General features: G+C 46.7%; 2 long non-coding RNA genes across 5 annotated transcripts in view; both read left to right on the top strand.

The window, feature by feature from the left end:
• LOC146767049 (uncharacterized) overlaps positions 1 to 4,793 on the top strand; it is a 45,123-nt gene extending 40,330 nt beyond the window's left edge. For all 4 annotated transcript variants that reach the window (XR_014956131.1, XR_014956130.1, XR_014956133.1 and 1 more), the window contains one exon: positions 1 to 4,793. This exon is cut by the window's left edge. This is a non-coding gene — a long non-coding RNA (uncharacterized LOC146767049).
• An 8-nt stretch (positions 4,794 to 4,801) lies between these two features.
• Positions 4,802 to 7,687, top strand: LOC146767050 (uncharacterized). The gene is made up of 3 exons (XR_014956134.1): positions 4,802 to 5,316; positions 5,834 to 5,998; positions 6,835 to 7,687. It is a non-coding gene; the product is annotated as an uncharacterized LOC146767050 (long non-coding RNA).
• Positions 7,688 to 17,265: the final 9,578 nt, after the last annotated feature.

Here is a 17,265-nt window from a genome sequence, read left to right on the forward strand (position 1 = left end):
AGGCCCAGGATTGCTATGTTGCATTTTCTAGAAGTCCTTAGATCTGTGACTCCAGTATGAGGGTCCTCTTCTGATAGTCTGCTGATACAAGTGTTTGCAGTTGGTAAATGACTCTGGCTGTAGCAACCTGTTTGGTGTCAGCCACTGAACAGTTGTAGGACTTGGGGTCACAGCCTTTCTTTATCATGGACTCATGGTTGGTTCCTAATGTGGATCCCAGAGCTGAAATATTTTTGGTGTCATCATCAGTCACCTGATTGCAATTCTTGATCCTGTGGTTAAATACAAGCAGACAAGTTTCTGATCTACCTCACTACACAATGGTGTCTCCTTGGGTTTTGCATTCATTTCCCAAGAGTGAATAAATCATTTCTAAGCACTCGTTCCCAGGGAAGAAGTTGATTTCTTCCTACTATGTCCATGATGGACAAGGATACTCACATTATTTCTTATTATTTGGGTGCACACAGTGTGCACTTCACTTTGAAGCATGAAAGTATTATTTGTCTTTTGCTACTCTTAAGGAGTGGCTGCACACAATACACTTTCTGGGCATTGTTGCCTGTTTAAATGTTCAAACAAAAAAAAAATAGTTAGTTTCTTTATGTGACTGTGCTGCACTGAGGTGTCTGCTGGGACTCAGGCTCCTGTGTGCTTAATGTGGTGTGTTGCACATGCAGAGCAGGCAGTGACCACAGCTCTGAGCAGCCACTGAATGAGGCTCCTGTGCTTTTACTGGAGGGGCTGTTGAGTTAATTTGCCTCAGACCTTTGGAAACTGTTTGTAGATCTCAAAACTGAATCTCCCAAGGGATGATTCAGTGCCATATTTACCAGATGTCCTTTTGACAGGTCAGCTCATTGTTGTGGGCCATGGAGCAACCGTGGCTTATCTACACTTTAGCCTTCTTGCTGGCTGTGGTCAGGTAGGCAGTGCACGGTTGCTTGGAGGCCACTCCACAGGGATGTCCAGCTCACTGGACAGGGAAGATGCTCAAGCAGGAGCTGTGATAACTAAGACATGGCAGCAGCAGGTTGTTGTGTGTGTCCTCCTGTGGGAGGACTTTCCCCTCTGTCAGGGGACAAGCCTGTAGCTGCAGAGCAAGGAGAGTCCTGGTGGAGCAGGCATGATGCTGGGGTGCTCCTCCCTGCCTCCCCTTGCAGGCCAGGCTTTGTGGCAAGGGCTCTGCGGGTCCCACATTTTTCTCAATGTGCACCATGGCAATTTTAGCATGACTCTAACTGGGGGTTTGTGACCGCTGTCAGTGTAATTATCTGGTCTGGTCAATAAAATGAAGGGTACTGAGTGCTGGCAGTTTGGGGGAATGAAGACTGACTTAATTACAGCATCCAAATCTCTCACATCTCCTGTCCACTGAAACACCGGCCGCCTTCATGTGCTGCCCTTTAACAGAGCTGCCTATCATGCATCTAAACAAACAAGTAGGGAAGACAGAGGGGAGATTGTTTGTCAGGGATGTGTCTTTGCGAGGGAGGAGCAGCAATATCTGCAGGAGGGACTGAGGTGAAACCCAACATCAAAGGCAAGAGGCTGTCAGCACATTTAACTTTACAGAAAACCTTCTCCTAATAAAAAAGGAATGACCTCGTTACTACGGACACTAACAGTTCCCAGGAGACTGCTGCCTGCACTTTTAATATTCACTTTACAAACAAATGGGAAACCTTGAAAGAATTTCGGTGTTGTTCTTGGCAAGTTGTTACAATGCTGTGTCCTTATAAAAATCATTTAGGAATTTATGTAGTGTGAGTTTACTTTTCATCTGCTGCTTTTCATTGCTATAAATCTTCATCCCTCTCATGGCCTGAGCCCCTGTGGGAAAGCCCAGGATGCCCACGGAGCGAGGTGCTGGCCACACCAGCAGCTTCAGCAGGAGGCACTGTTAAGCTTGGCTCTGACTGATGCGAGAGAGGACCCATTTCTGGAGGAGATGCTCAAAAACTCTGCCTGGACCTGGGCCAACGAGAGCAAGCCAAGTCCTATCAGGAGGCTGAAGGGCAGGAGAAGCTTTGAATTTGCTGTAGAACTGGAGCAGGGGTGCAGAGGGGAGAGCTGGATTTTGCTGAAAGCTGGAACGACCCTGACTGTGACAGCCCTGCAGGCAGCCTGGTGTGCAGCAGTGTGGGGATGCAAGGTGGGCCAGCTCAGAGCTCTACCCCTCTCAGCTTCTGCTGGCAGGAGTCACCAGATGCAATAATGCCAGGAAAGCTAGAGTGGAACAAATCTGTGTCTTTTCCAAGACTCTGTGAAAGAATCACGGAGAAAATGCTGCTGCAAACCGAAAGAATGCTTGCAAAGTGCGAGGCTGTTCAGTCAGCCAAATATCTCTGCAAATTACATGAGCGGTTTCTTTTCACAGGCTAGGCTTTCTCCTCAAGTTACCGCAGTCTGAGTGACCAGAAATCTTCCCTGATATTTCCTTGGTGTTACATTTGCTGTGTGGCACCTGAGGGAGGTTTGCAGAAATGGTTTCATTAGTGGGGGAAAATACTCTGCACTGGAAATAAGCCCTTACAGCTGATGCCTCAAGCTATTCAGCAGCCGTCCAGAAACTCTTATCCACACTTATCCGGTGTGCGGCCTGGGGAGTAGCCCTTCCCCTCCTGGCACATGCCCACAGTTATGTTCAGAGTCAGGCACACCCCAACACACATGAAAATGCAAATAAGCATACACATGTGTAATTTAACTCCCACGTGACTATCCACACATACCCATGCCTTGTGCATGTCAGTATGTTCCTCTTTTCTCATTTCCATTTACTCATACAGAGCAATCCATCCCTGGTGCAGATTTACTTCCAGTTCTGACAGTCATGTGAAACACAACTTTATGCTTTGGGCTCATCCTCTGTACAGCCAGCCCTGACAGCAAACTGTGGAAAAGGCAGCTCATATTTTAATATCCTATCTGTAATTCATACTTTATCTGGTTCTCTAGACATTTGCTTAGCATCCCTTCATCCCAGACTCTGTCTGAACTCAGGTTTCCTGACTACTGCTGCAAGGCAGAAGGCAGATGCCTGCTGCTCCTCACAGCTTTCTAGTGGAAGGATGAAGTACAGAAGAGGAAAATGTAATGATGGTAAGTAGGTTGTGGGAATGACACCATTCATTGATACTCTAGGTATCAAAGTACTCACTAACGGGCAATTTACAAAAGACACTTCTGAGCCATTTTGAAGGAAATCACTGGCTGCTGTGAGCAGGAGAGTGCAGGTGGCTTCAAGCAAGCGTGAGCTATTGCCCAGGAGCTGCCCTTTGCAGTTGTGAGCTATGCAAGAAATACAAGTGGCTCTTTCCATTTCCACACTCCTCTATGGAAATCTGGGAGCAGGAGTTTACTCTTTGCAGAATCATACTAGTTGCCCATGTCATGTGGGCTCAGCAAGGTCACACAGAAGTTTAAGCCAACTGTTTTCTAAAGCCAGGAAAAGGGAAGGCCTCTTTCCTTATTCCAGCTGAATATCTCTAATAGGCATGCAGATCTAGCATTTTGTTTTCCTTATCTTTCTCAGAGCAAATATGAATCACTGAAATGCTGTTTTGCAAAGATCCTAGGCATTTCCATAAAGTTGTACTTCACTGAGGTTTTCTCTTTGCTTGTTCTGGCACGTTAACTTATTCTGATTATCTGTGATGGTTAAGTTTCATCTAAACGCTAACAGAAAACGTGAAGATTTTGATTAAAGAGGAAGATACTTCAAAGTGCAAATACCCATTTGTGCACATGCCCACATATTTGTAAATAATCCCACATGGTCATTTTGCCTTTGGTGGGATGCACCAGCACAGCTCAGCCTCTAGGTTCACTTTATTGCTAGCAAGTGAAAAGTAGAAGAATGGACTTCCATAGACCATCCTCATTAACTTTGCTTGTTCCCAGACTGACTTTTATATGCATATCTTTACAGCACCTTCCAGCTTCTAAAGGCAACCTACAGGTAAGCTGGAGACAGACTTTACTTTTTACAAGAGCATGTAGTGGTAGTACAAGTGGGTACTGCTTCATACTAAAAGAGGTTAGGTTTGGATTATATAGCAGGAAAAAATTTTTACTGTGAGGATGGTGAGACACAGGCACAGGTTGCCTAGAGAAGTTGTGGATACCCCATCCCCGGAAGTGTTCAAGGCCAGGGTGGATAGGGCTTTGAGCAACTTGAACTAGTGGAAGGTGTCACTGCCCATGGCAGGGAGGTTGGAACTGGATGATCTTTAAGGTCCCTCCAAACCAAAGTATTCTGTGATCTGACCTGAGCAAAGATACAGCTTGGCAGTAAATTAAAACCCAGTGAGGTATGCGCCCAGAATTGCAAGTGCAAGTGGTCATACAAATGCTGGACCACAAAGAAGGATGGCTTGTAACTAGTGGTTCAGAGAGAACTAGTAGGAAATCTGGGGTCACTGCCTGGCTCTGACACAGATTTCCTTTACGTCCTTGCCTCATTCACTTACTTCAGCTGTTCTCCAGCTAAAGGACCCAACAGTACTTCCCTAATGATCTTGGGAAGGTCTCTTGAGACTGTAAAGAGGGAGGACTTGACTATGTGAATATACTCCTGAGCAAAAGGGATTCTAGATTAGAACTGTCTGGGTCTGCTGCTGTTCCCCAAAGTAATTATATCAAGTATCTGAAGAAATAATAAAACTTCACAATGTTTTCCCATTTGGAGCTGGAGGACATATTTTGTTCAATAATTTGGAATGCAAAGTTTGGCTATAGTTTTAAGACCTTGATTCTTGGTGTGTTGTTTTTTTTGGTTTTTTTTTTTTGGGGGGGTGTTTTGGGTTTGTTTTTTTTGTTATTGTTTTTGTTTATGTGGGTTTTTTTTGGTTTTGTTTTTATTTGGTTTTTTTTTGTTGTTGTTGTTTTTTGCTTTTTTTTTTGTTGGTTCAAGTTGGGTTGGGTTGGGGTTTTTTTAATTATTTTTGGTCATTGAAGTCAAATTCAAAGTGCTTACCCCCTCCTTGTTTTAAATCAAGAGAGTACTCCTTTACAAAACAGTTAACAACTCATACAAATTTTCTCCTGGGTAATTTTTGTGTCTTTCTTCCTCTAACTGAAAGTTTGCAGTGCAGCCACGCACCTGGCAGAAGTTCTTCAGTTCTGTCAGCTGCAATTTTCCCAGAAAATCTCCTTGCTGGATAATTCCTGATGAGGCTGCAGGAAAGGACAGGTTAGTTTAGCTGACTGCATTGGAGTGGAATATTGCCTTCGTACTGCACCTGTCTGTTTGCTTTAGAAGTGTGGGACATGGAATAACCCAGCAGAGAGGTATCACCTGCAAGCAAGGAGGTAAGAGCATGTCCTCATGGTAAGATGCTGTTATTCTCTGAATAGATCCTTCTGCCTTTCTAGGTAGGACAATGTGGCCTCTTTAACCCCATCACTGGATCAGTGTTCCCAAACTACACTAGTGTGATCATCCCACGTGAATTAAGCAAGTAGCTCCTGGCTTCTTACTCCACAGTCCAGCCTTGGGTATCCCTCTCAGGCTGATGTACCCCCCTCTTCCTCCCTTCCCCTAAAGCCCCCTGCTTGTGGGCTCCTTGATATTTTCCAGTCCTTCCCTAATGAGCACTGCAGAATTACAGCTAATTAAGGATGTAAATGATGCTGGAGAGGGAGAGAGGGGGAGAGGATGGGAAGGGGTGGTGGGGGGAGGGCAGCTACTTGCTGTGTGCAACTCTGCAGTAAAGTGTCTCCTACCTCAGCAGAAAAGTTATCACGGGAGACAATGTCAACTTTACGGAGGGGGAGGGCCCTTCGCACGGCTCCATCCCTGCCTGCAACAGCCGCGCCTCTCTTTTAGTGTCACGCTGCAGATGCTGATGTCCTTCCTCCTCCCAAATGCTGCTTTGTCAGCTGAAGCTGTCAACGAGCCCTGCTCCCTCTCTGATACTTGCCACCACCTACACCTGTGTGTCACCTGAGGGGTGAAGGGCTCACAAGACCTCAAAACCTGCCGGCGCTGTGGGTGAGCGACCTGTTGTGTTCCTCTTGCTTGCAGAGGGATTTTGTCCCTCTGGTGTGGGCCAGGCCCACCTCCACATTCAGAGGGTCAGAAAGGACACCAGTACTCAGGGGGAGGGTGGATTTTGGCCATTTCTCCCTGGCACTGGGGCACCTGCCTCTCTGTCACCTGCCAGCGCTGGCCCTCAGCCCCTGCTCCCCGGGGAGGATTAGGGCAAAGTCCCTGGTCTCTGCAGCAGTGCCCAGTGACGGGGACAATGTGTGCGGGGTGACAGGCGCCCGCGGCAGCCTGAGCTGTCGGCTCCGGCCACGCGACCCTGAGATATGAGGCTGCTCACACATGTGAGCTGGGCCGGTTTGCTTTAGGAAGCGCTCCTAAAGGGAGCAGCAGGGGCACTGGAGGAATGCAGGGTTCATTCAGCAAGGGGCTGCAAAGCCTCCATCCCACCACCAGCCTTGGCTGGCAGCTCCTGCCCACACCAGGGAGCCAGGAGTCAGCCGGCTGGCAGCCCTGCTTTGGGGGGTGATGATTCTGCTGGCGACGAGCAGCTGTTTGAACCCATTCCAGTCTTGCTGGGTCCTCCCGAGTGCGTTTCCAAGCACTCCGGGTCCCTGTTGGCACATTTCTCTGCACATTGCCCGGATCAATGAATTGCGAAGGGATGCCTGCCCTGGCACCACAGCCAGTCCGTCTGTCTGTCCCCTGCCCGGCCGAAGCAGGACGCACGCCCCGGGTCAAGGGGACATGGCATTGGGTGGCAACGATGGCAGCAGCGGTTTTTGTTGTTGTTTCCCCAGAACGCTGTGCAATATATTCCGATTTTTTTTCTTGTCATTAAGCCAGTGCCTCGGAGATGATGATGTAGTCCCTATGTGGGCCGCAGAAAGCACTTCGAGCCGTGCTGGAGTCGTGCTGGGTGGCTCTGATAGCAGAGCTAATGGGAGCGAATGGGATGCAACGAACTGTTCTAATGACACCAGCCAGGGAAGAGACAACAGTAAGAATAAATAAATGTTAACTATTTTCCTCTTCCAGACATTTGCATCTATTGCCATTAAGTTCATTTAAATAAGAGAGAGAGCGAGAAAGAAGGGGAAACTTACTACTACTCTTAATAACCAGTGTCTAAAAATAAATTAGGATGCTGGGATGCACTTAAGGCATTTTAAAAATAAGTCTGATTTTTCCCCCCTTTCCTCTTTTTTTTTTTGAAGTGTTGGAGGGTTTTAATTTGGGCCAAGTAATTTTGGTGCAAACGCTTGGGCGCCTTTCGTTGGGAAATTGGGAGGAATGCAAACAAGATTTCACTTCATTAAACAGGGGCAAACAGTAGAGAAATTGCACTTACTTATGGAAATGACTTTTAAACATGAACAGCATTTACTTGCATTGCCTTGTGCTGAATTTTTTTTTAAAAGATTATACATGTGAATAATTCACTGCAGGCCAATTAGATGATGATTTCATTTTTAACCTCCCTTCCTTGCCATCTTGCTGGCTGTCCCTTTCATTACAATTTCCACTCTCTTCCTTCCCTTCAATAAATTAATAAAGATCAAATAATCCCTCTTCCTGCAGTGCCATGAGATAGCTTCTTGGAAAGGGTGTAAGGTGAGAAATTGGAGGATCCCCATCTCTACTGAACTGCCCTGGGACATGGCAGGAATAAGTCCATGGGATTTCTACAAGCAGGGCTTGTAGAACACCCATGTGTTCAGGAATAAGGAATGGAAGGAGTGTAAAATGGACAGAAATGAAATGGGGAGATGGAGAAAAAAAGATCTTCATGTTCTTTGCATGCAGAAACAGGTGCTGGAGAGAGGCTGAGCAAGCAGGACTCACCCTCTCTGAGGCTCCTCTGATGCTGACAGGATCACACTGGTGTGACTTGGCTCTGGCGAAGCTAAAAGCAGCACTAGGGTGATTCTGTGACATTGCTGGGGATATAGTGATACCCTGAAACTCTTTAGCATCTCTGGGCCTGGGTGCAGGTAACAAAGATGTGTGACCACTGCTCAAACAAGGGAAGAATGGGCTGTAAGAGGAAGCCAGAGGAGGGTGATGCTGACTTTTGCCAGAGGCCTGTGGTAGGTGGATGTTACAGCAAGTGGACAGAGAGAGAGTTCTCCATGGACCTCACTGTTTTTCTGTATTCTACAGATGATAGAGATTCTTGCTGTCATTGACACATGTCAGGGATTTTCCCAGGTCACTGTGGAAATCAGTCTGTGGGGTTTCATGCCAGCAGGGTCTGCTCACAAAACTTTTGGGGTTCTGGGAAGAAGGAGCTCCAGAAGACACTGGCTCCTCTGGTCCCTAGTTTTTGCTTCTGCATTTCATCAGCTGCCTGCCAGTTTAAAGGGGCATTGGCAGATTCTGTCCATGCACATCCCAGTCATGCTTACAGGAAGGCAACACCTGTCCTCAAAATAGTTTTTTTTCCAAATAATTAACTCCTAGAACTCTTTTCAGTAATTAAATTATGAAATACAGAGCCTAAAACCTCTAAAAACATAATAACAAAATACATACTTATTTCTGTGTAAAAAAATCAGGTGGTCTGCTTGTTTAGTTTCTTATGTGACTTTTATGTGTATATGAAACTGCTATCTTCTTTTCATCTGCCCAAAAGTGAAGGAGAAACTCGGGGGCCTTTCCAGTGAAATTTCCAGTGACAGTCCTCAGTGACAGTCCCCTGTCATTGCAAGGGCAAAGGTAAATTGGAATATCTTCCCTCTTTGCATCACCAACAGTATACCTTTCTTCTTTGCTAAGGAAGAGGTTTTTCCCTGATGTCAACAGAGTCACACTGCAGAAGAGCCAGTGCTGATGGGGTCTGCTCCAGCCTGTGGGGTGAGTGCCTTTCCTGTCTTCTCCCTACAGGTGGTGAAACAGAGGCATGGAGCAGGTAGGACACCTGTTTACTCCTGTATGCCCTGGCCAAGCATAGGCAGTAGTGCAACAGCTGGAACCTTGGTCAGAAGTAGGACTGTCCATAATTTCATTTCTTCTGAAGCTCTCACTTAAAAGTTCATTTTCTGGAAAAAGATCTCTCTGGGAACCTCCCCTCCACATTGCTGGTAGTTGTCAAAGCACCGTGTCACCACTTCCTTTACCCTGTCTCTGTAGCCATCACCATCTTCCTTCAGGAGCTCTTATCTTGCACTGTCCCAGCCTGATCCCTCCAAACTGCTTCCCACGATGTTTCATGCTCATTTTGTCAGTGTGTTCTTTCTCACCAGATCAGATTCCCAGCCTTTTTGTGCTTCAGTGTTTTTATGGCTCTTCACTGGTTACAGTTTTATTGGGAAAGAGGTGGCTGCAAGCAATGACCTGTGATTTCCAGGGAAGGGGAGAGCATGGAAACTTCAAGCAGCATGGCCTCCCGCTGGGAGCTGCCCCTTTTAGAGCCCTTGTGTCAATTAAGACTTCCCCACTCTATTTGTTTACCCTGGGGAAGCCCAGCATGCTCCCTTCAGGGCTTGAGGCAGACAAATTCCCTATCCCAGCAATAGCACAAAGGTATTTCAGGCAAGGCTCGGGAACTTTGCATTGCCTGTTTCTGAGTCAACCTACAGCAACCTAAGCTCCATGGAACAGGCTCCCTAAGGAAAAGGAGTTCACTTTCACTCTGGCATCTCTGTTGTATCTGGCACCCTCCAGCTGGGGCTGGAGTTGAGGAACACAGGGAGCAGTGAGCTCACATTACAGCACCCACTGACGCCTTAGCTATGCAACTGATGCTGCTGGCTGTAGTGTAGAGTACGGGACATTTTCTAGCTTTTCCTGACAACTATTCCAACAAACTCCAATACAGACTCTTTTATCCTGGAATATCCATGCTTGGAGTCATTCAGAGACATCCTTCTGAGAATCTTTGTGGAGAGATAAGCTCAGAAACAGCAGCTATGAAACAGCATTTTGTGTGCTGAGCTCTCTGTGTAGGAGAGGTACTTCCATCTGCCACACACCTCTGGAATTCAGGGATGGGACCCTTCAGGCTGTTTGGTACCTCTGTTGATCTCAGCAGGTTTTTCACTGGGGCCAAGTTTAGCTCCATACACTCATTAACCTGCTTCCCCTGAAGGACCTTTGAGGCCAAGGGCTATGTGGGGTGGGCACCAACACCAGCCCTTCCCCATGGGCACCCTCTTGCTGATCTGCTTGTGCAGCACCTGGAGCCAGGAAATGGTCATGGATCCTGAGCATCCCTGTGTCCACGAGAGCCATGGAGGTCATCTGCTGGGAGGGCAAGGCAAGACAAAGCAAATATCCTCTGTGCAGCCAAGAAATGTTGGGCTGAGAGGGACTTCAGATGTGTCTGGCTCTGAAATGAGCTTTATTCCTTTCTTCAGCTTCTAATGACAGAGACTGTCTCTGGGCAGTGATCAACAACCTCAGGAGGAGGTGAGCAAGTGTCAGGCACCAATACTGACATTCTTGCTGACACCCTCCCTTCAGAGAGCACATCCCTGGGGGCTGGAGAGGGCAGAGCTGGGCTCCCTGAACAAGGGTCAGAGAAGATGCTGGACTGAGACCTCCCAGCAGGATTTCTACCCACAACTACAACTCTTGAGATCCCATTTGTAGAGCCCTTGTTTCCCATATGGGCTCTACAGAGAATTAGCAGTGGCAGAGTGCTGATGGCACTGGAGAGCTGCTGGTCATGCTGTCAAATACCATCAGAGCTTGAAAAGCAATGTCAGCAGCATCCACTGGGAGTTATATACTTATTTTCTAAGGCCAGCAGGTGTTAGCCTTGAAGCAGGGTGAGCACATCCATTTTCACCCCATTATTGGTGGAAACTGTACTATTAAGGACTGGCCAAAACATGACATTTTCCACAGTGAACTTCAAATGATGTTGAGTTTGGGCAGAATGGAGAAAGTTTTCTCTCACCAATATTTCTATGACAGTTTATTTTTGATAGCAGATGAAAAATCCTTCCATTTAAGGAAAAAAAAAACACCCCTTTTATTTAGCTTTAAAAAGAATTTGAAGTGTTGGTAGGTAAGAAAAAAATGAATCTGGACATATTTTCCAATTTATTGTGTTTAAAATATAAATGCAGAGTATGTTTCTGGAAATTATCTTTAATTTGAGAAAAAATTGCAAGGTCTGTAGGGCTTTGTAAAAATTAATAATAGAAGAAATATTTAGAGAAATAAAAAAAAATGGCAGTATTTCTGGAAGAGTTTTGGAAGAAAACATGGCAAGTATAAATTGGAAAATGTAGAAATACTCCCTACCTTTCAATTCTCAAAGTCTAAGGAGACTTTGCATATTAGTGATTCTGAGTTATAGAAATGATGGTGCCATACTGGTACTGTGCCTTCATTGAGTGTATCAATTCACAACAGAGGAGTGCACAGATTTTTACAAATGTATTTTCTTCTCCTTCTTCTTCTCTGTGGCATTCACATTGTCTGGACAGAGAGACATAATTCTGCCTCTCAGGAGAAACACAGAGAGAAGAAGAGAAAACAATCTTTACCTCTGCTCCTTTGTTTTCTCCATGTGGAATTTGGTATAGAGATTGTTTACCTGAAGTGATTACTTGATTGGATTCTGGTGAAGGTTGTTTGGGTGCAATGACCAGTTGGATCCAGCTGTGTCTGGGACTCTCAGCAGGCAGTCATGAGTCTGTTAAGTTAGTTGATAGGTAAGTAAGAAGTATGTAGAATAGGATAGTCTCTCTTAAAATAGTATATTAATGCAATGTAGTATAGTTTTAATAAAGCTATCCTTCAGCCTTCTGATCTGGAGCCAGATGTCATCATTTCTTTCCTGTCAGGGTTGCCTTTTTTACTCTACTCCTCCTTCCAAAATACAGATCGATTTATCTTTGCGTGAGTGTGAGGACACCAAGACACAGAGATGTGAGTGGTCTTACTCAAGGTGACAGTGCACAAATTATCATGGCAAGAGTCACTCATCAGTTCTGTGAGGAACAGCAGAGGAAATTGTTGTCCAGCATCCTATCATCATCATGGCACTGTCTTTCAAGTCTGTCCTGTGATCCTTTTGCCATCTCTGACAAGCAGAAGAAACAGAGGTTGGTCCAAACTGACTTCAGGTGCTGCAGGCACTGAAGTCCTTGCAAAAAGAGAAACTTGAGGTGTCACTGGTTGAAGATACCCCAGGTTACTGTGAAGATATTACAAACTGAAGCACATGCATATTGTGGCTGTTTTTCCTGACTTTGGGGTCACATGCAAGGAAACAACTGGTGGGAAAGCAAAGGGGAAAAGAACAGTTATTTCTCTGGGGCCCTGACAGAAGGAATAAGAATGTGGGAGCACCTGGGAGGGCCACGGAACAAAAAACCTGAAGCATCTTTTCACCCATTTGTTCTGCATTTTCCAATCTGTGGGTTCTGCTCCCCTCTTTCCTCACCCTCCCCCCAACTTGCCTGGTGATTCAGGAAGAAGAGGCCAAGGAGAATAATATTGTGCTGAAGACAGGACTGGAAGGGCAGTAATTTAGACTCAGAGGCTTATAGTATTATTGCCTGCAAAGCCATTCATGGGAAATGATTCCACCCATCCACATTCCGTTCCCCCCACCCCCACCCCCCCCATACCGCTCTCCTTGCTCTGCAATAACAATAACAGAAATGCCTTCAGGAGGCTTTTCTACTCAAAATGCAGGCAAAGGAGCACTTTTCTCCACCACCCCTCTTCTTTCCCTTCTCTTCTCCCTGCATTTGCTTGTCCCCCCTGCCTCTAAGCCTAACTGCTGCTCCCTCCCTTCTCCCTTCCCCCCCCACGGGATAAAAAAATAAAAATAATAATAGGGGTAATAAGAGAGGAGGTAATGGAACGTTCTCCAACTGGGCACATGTCAGAAGCCATTATATGTGGTGCAGATTTGCATAATTCAAGAAGCATCAAATTAAATTTGCATAATTCCTTTGATTACACTTGTTATTAAATGTAAGTGACATTGATTTACAAAATGGCCCAATATAAGGTTAATAGCAAATGTCACCTTCCAGCAGGGTGAATAGGGTGCGTGTGTGGTGGTGGTGGTGACGGAGGAGGGGGAGAGGGGGGCCTGGGGAGGAAGGCGAGCAGACAATTGATTTCTGCTCCTCTCTCCTCCTTAAAGGGCTCAGGTCTCCTTTGCAGAGCATCCCTCGACTCTCTGAGGGCTGCACTGGGCTGTCATGGGGACACAGTGTCATCAGGACACCCTGCCAAGTGCCATGACTCTGCTGCCTCCTGCTCTGCACCATATCACAGCGTGGCCACTGAGCCAGTTCCCAACGGGAGCCAGGCAGGGTGGAACGAGCAGGGGAAGCCAAAAAGTGTCTCTCCCACACCCAGGCATGCTTGGTGAGTAGGAAAAGCAGCTTGGATGGCATCTTTGCAGGAAGATGCAAGGCATCTCTGAAGATGCAATCATCATTGAGGCAAGTTTTTCAAAATAGTATGTGAGCTGGATGTGAGCTGTGTCAAACTGGCAGGACCCTGCATAACTGCTGGGACAGTACTGGGAGGGAGTGAGAGCCATGGTAGGAGCAGTGCCTGAAATGCCAGCTCTGGTGACAGAGATTCCCCAATAAAAACACATTTGTGACTACAGCAAGACCTGTACGTCTCAAATGAAAGACTCTGTGCCATAAGTACAGAGCTGCTGGTGATACAGGCCCATCACCACTGTCCCCTGCCTCAGCCTGGCTTGACAGGACTTGGAATCAAACACTACCAGGATACTCTGGGGGCTGTGACAGGAGTAGCACGTCCATTTTGCTAACATGGGCCTTAGACCACCTTGAACACTTGCTTTGTGAGTAGATTCCATCTCTGAACATCTTTTTGCCTCTCTTCATTCTGTATTTTTCTCCAGAAAGGGCATGTAATTTCATGCAGGGAAACTGGTAAATTGTGTGGGCACCTGAAGACTGTAGTGATAAAATAAAGTCATATGTGTACCAGAACATGATGAATAGCAGACTTCTAGTCACAAGCAGTTTTAGTCACAAGCAGTTTCAAAGACATGCAGACCTAGGCATAACCTAGTTTTGGTTCTGCAGAAAATTTTTTTTGCAAATCAAGAAGCCAGCTGAAGGGGGAACAGGGACCCACAGCTACCTTTTTGTTAAACTCTCTTGTTCAAGGTGAAAAAGGATGCTTTTTTTGGTGTCTGAGCTCTGTAAACATTGTCTAATAGCATCCAAACAAAATTAGAACTAAATCTCTGAGTCAACTCTCAGAAGGGTTTTTCAGAATGTTTTCAAAAGAAATGGCACTCACTCTTTGTATCAGGAAGGATACGGTGATTGGTGTAAAATTCCAGGTAGCTGCCATTTACAGCTGATTTTTGAACTCTCATAAGCCCTCTGAAGCTCTAGAAGTCCGTGCCCAGGATGAAATCAGTGAACCCATCTTTCAGATCCCCACATAATCATATGAAGCCAGGTCTAATAATCTAGATTATTATCTACTGAATGAGGGACATGAAGTGTATTTAACAGGCCTTTGGGCAATCTAAAAGGCAGCTGCAGTATGAACATTTCTAATGCCCTACACAGTCCCACATCAGTTGAAGAGCATTGCCTTGCTGCATCCCAAATACCCAATGCTTGCTCCACAGCAGAATTTATTATGACCCACCTGAACCCAAATTCTTAAAGGTGCCCAGTAATTTGCAGTGCCAAACTTCAGACAGTTGAAGAAAATATCTTTTTGAGGCTAAGCGCATTTGCATATTTATAGAGGCTAATGGCTCAAGCCTGGTTTCCATTCCTGTTGTGAGGAAAGAAGTTGAAGCATCTGGGTTTGGTGGATGGACTTAAAAGGATGAATGGAATATGCAGGACCGCTGTGCATGCCCCAGACTTCTTGAGAGCATGCAGGAGGTGTCTTTGTGCAGCGTCAAGGGATTGATCTTTGCTTTGAATATGTGTGTCTCCTGAGCAGGTGCTGTGCTTCCCTCCACAAAGCAGCGCTCCCCCGCGGCCTGGTGACAGCCCCTTAATGCAGCAGACGCGGGTTGTATTCCCAGCCCTGTCAATCCCGTGTTCTCTACTGCGTCCCTTCCACACCCGGGCACATCTTGGCTGCTGAGCCTGCAAACTCTTTGGAGCCCTGCTTCAGATCCCTCTCGGTGCTCTCACAGACTGCTCGACACATTGGTCCCAAGTGTGTGTCTCTTGCTTCCCTTCTGAGGCCGGCAGGGATGTTTGGGTAGGTCCTGGCCCAGATCCTGTCAGGATGCATCAACCCTTAATGCATTACGTGAAAACCAGCTGCTGGCAGTGCAGGTTTGCAGGGCATTGCAGAGGGTGTTCCTCTGCAAGAGCTCTGTCTTGAAACTCGGTGTCAATCACGCTCCCTGGCCATCATGCCTACTCTGACACGGGGAGCTGACTTGAATGAAGAGAGGGAGAGCCTTGTTTTTAACATGGATTATGGGCTGTGAAATTTGCTGCCAGGTTTGGAGGTGCAAGGGATCCCAGCCCAGACATGGCTGGTGCTCACGTGTGCAATTGAATCTTGAGCTATTTTTGTGCCAGCATAAGCCGTAACTCTCCCAGGTCAAAGTTGGCATGGGCAGAGGCAGTTAGCACTGGCAGCTGCTCCTGCTGCTTTGCCAGGGGAGAGGGTCATTTCTTTTCCCTTCCTCTTGCTAGTTTGGAAGCTGCCAGGCTGGTACAGAGCTCCCCTCACCGTCAGAAGGATGGGGACCGGCCGGAGCCCCCAGAAGCTGGCAACAGGCAACCAGGCAGCAGTGAGAGAGAGACTCTGATTAAGGGTAACCCTGGCTCTGGCTGACAATTGCTGACATCGTCATATTTAGCACCCGCATGCAGCGAGCCTGAGAGACACTCACGCACTGGGTGAGCCAACTGCAAATTAATCGTCAGTTCATTACTGCTCTGTGCCTTTCATCCTGACAGCAGCCTTTCAAACGTGGATATAATTGGAAGGGTCCATGTGGCAGGAATTTGGTGAGGGCTAGGAGGGAGAGAGACCTCAACTCCCCCTCTCCTTCCCTCTCTCTCCCTTTCTCAGGCTGAGTTCTGGGAACAAACAGCAAGCTTAGGACAGACTGATGAAGGAAATTAATCTTTCCTTCCCCTGTATCTTGTCCAGGCCACCTACATCCATTGACATACATGGAGATTTTCATAGCAAGAGATCTGTTTGCATCCAGGAGGTTCCCTAAAGCTATAATTGCCCTCAGCTTTCAAACAAAGTGTACAGAGTAGTAGGGTTGCCTGTGAGAACTTGAATGTGTGCATCATTGTTATTGCTGGTGGTGGGTATTTCTGCTATGGTTATTACTGTGCTGCTGGGAGGCCCTGTTTACACAGGCACAGTGGAAAGTGAATCTGCAGCCAGAAAGGTTTTACAGACAAGGGCCAAGGCTGAGGAGCAGAGTTTGAAGTGGGGGGACAGAATTTACTTCTATCATCCTTGGGTATTCATTCTCTGAAAAAAGACACTGTGAAGTTATATCTGCTTCTCTAGAGTGCATGGCAGGAGGAGGCTGCTCTGACAAGACCATGGGGCATGAAATTACACCGGGGTGGACTCCATGGCACTAGGAGTGTGGTGAGGGCTTGAGATTTTGTTTGGGTTTTGACTGATATTAGGAAATGGTATTAAAATAAATTGTTGATGCAATCCCAATGTCCTGTTTGCCACACTTCAAAACAAAGGGAAGGGGTTTCTCAAAACTCTTTTTTTAATAGGAAGCCACACTGGTGAAGTGATGGAGCTGGCTAGGGGCAATCAGGGAAAAAGGCTTTCTTTAGAAACTTTAGAGGGAAACAGCACTGGAGCACTTATGGGAAATTGTTTTCCTCATTTTTACAACTTTTGCTAGTTGATATGCAGGCACCTTCCCAATGGCCTGTTCTGGTGGGCCCATCCTCTCCATGCTCCCTCTGCACAAGGGTCCATCTCTGCCCTAGGGATGTAGCAGCTGAGGTCTAAGGAAAGGGCCAGTCTCAGAGATAGGCTGAAGGCCCGTGCTGACCAGGGGGCTACTGGGAAGGACATGGGAAGGGTTAAAGCTTTCAACAACACGTTTTGTGACTTCCTGAGTTGTATTACTTTGCTTCCCTCAATGGTCTAAAGGATGAGGCTGTGGTGCTTTTCTAGGAGACAGAGGGAGTCATGCCATGGGGACTCTGGCCCCCCTTCACCGTGTCTCCCCCTGCTCCTCCTGTGCCAAAGTTATTGTCGTATTCGGTGGAGTCTCAGGTAGGCAGATGAATGGGAAATGTTCCTCTCCATTACTAGCTGCACTTGACTGG

This window comes from Lonchura striata, chromosome 6 (assembly GCF_050655825.1).
Source record: "Lonchura striata isolate lonStrDom1 chromosome 6, ASM5065582v1, whole genome shotgun sequence".
NCBI lineage: Eukaryota > Metazoa > Chordata > Aves > Passeriformes > Estrildidae > Lonchura > Lonchura striata.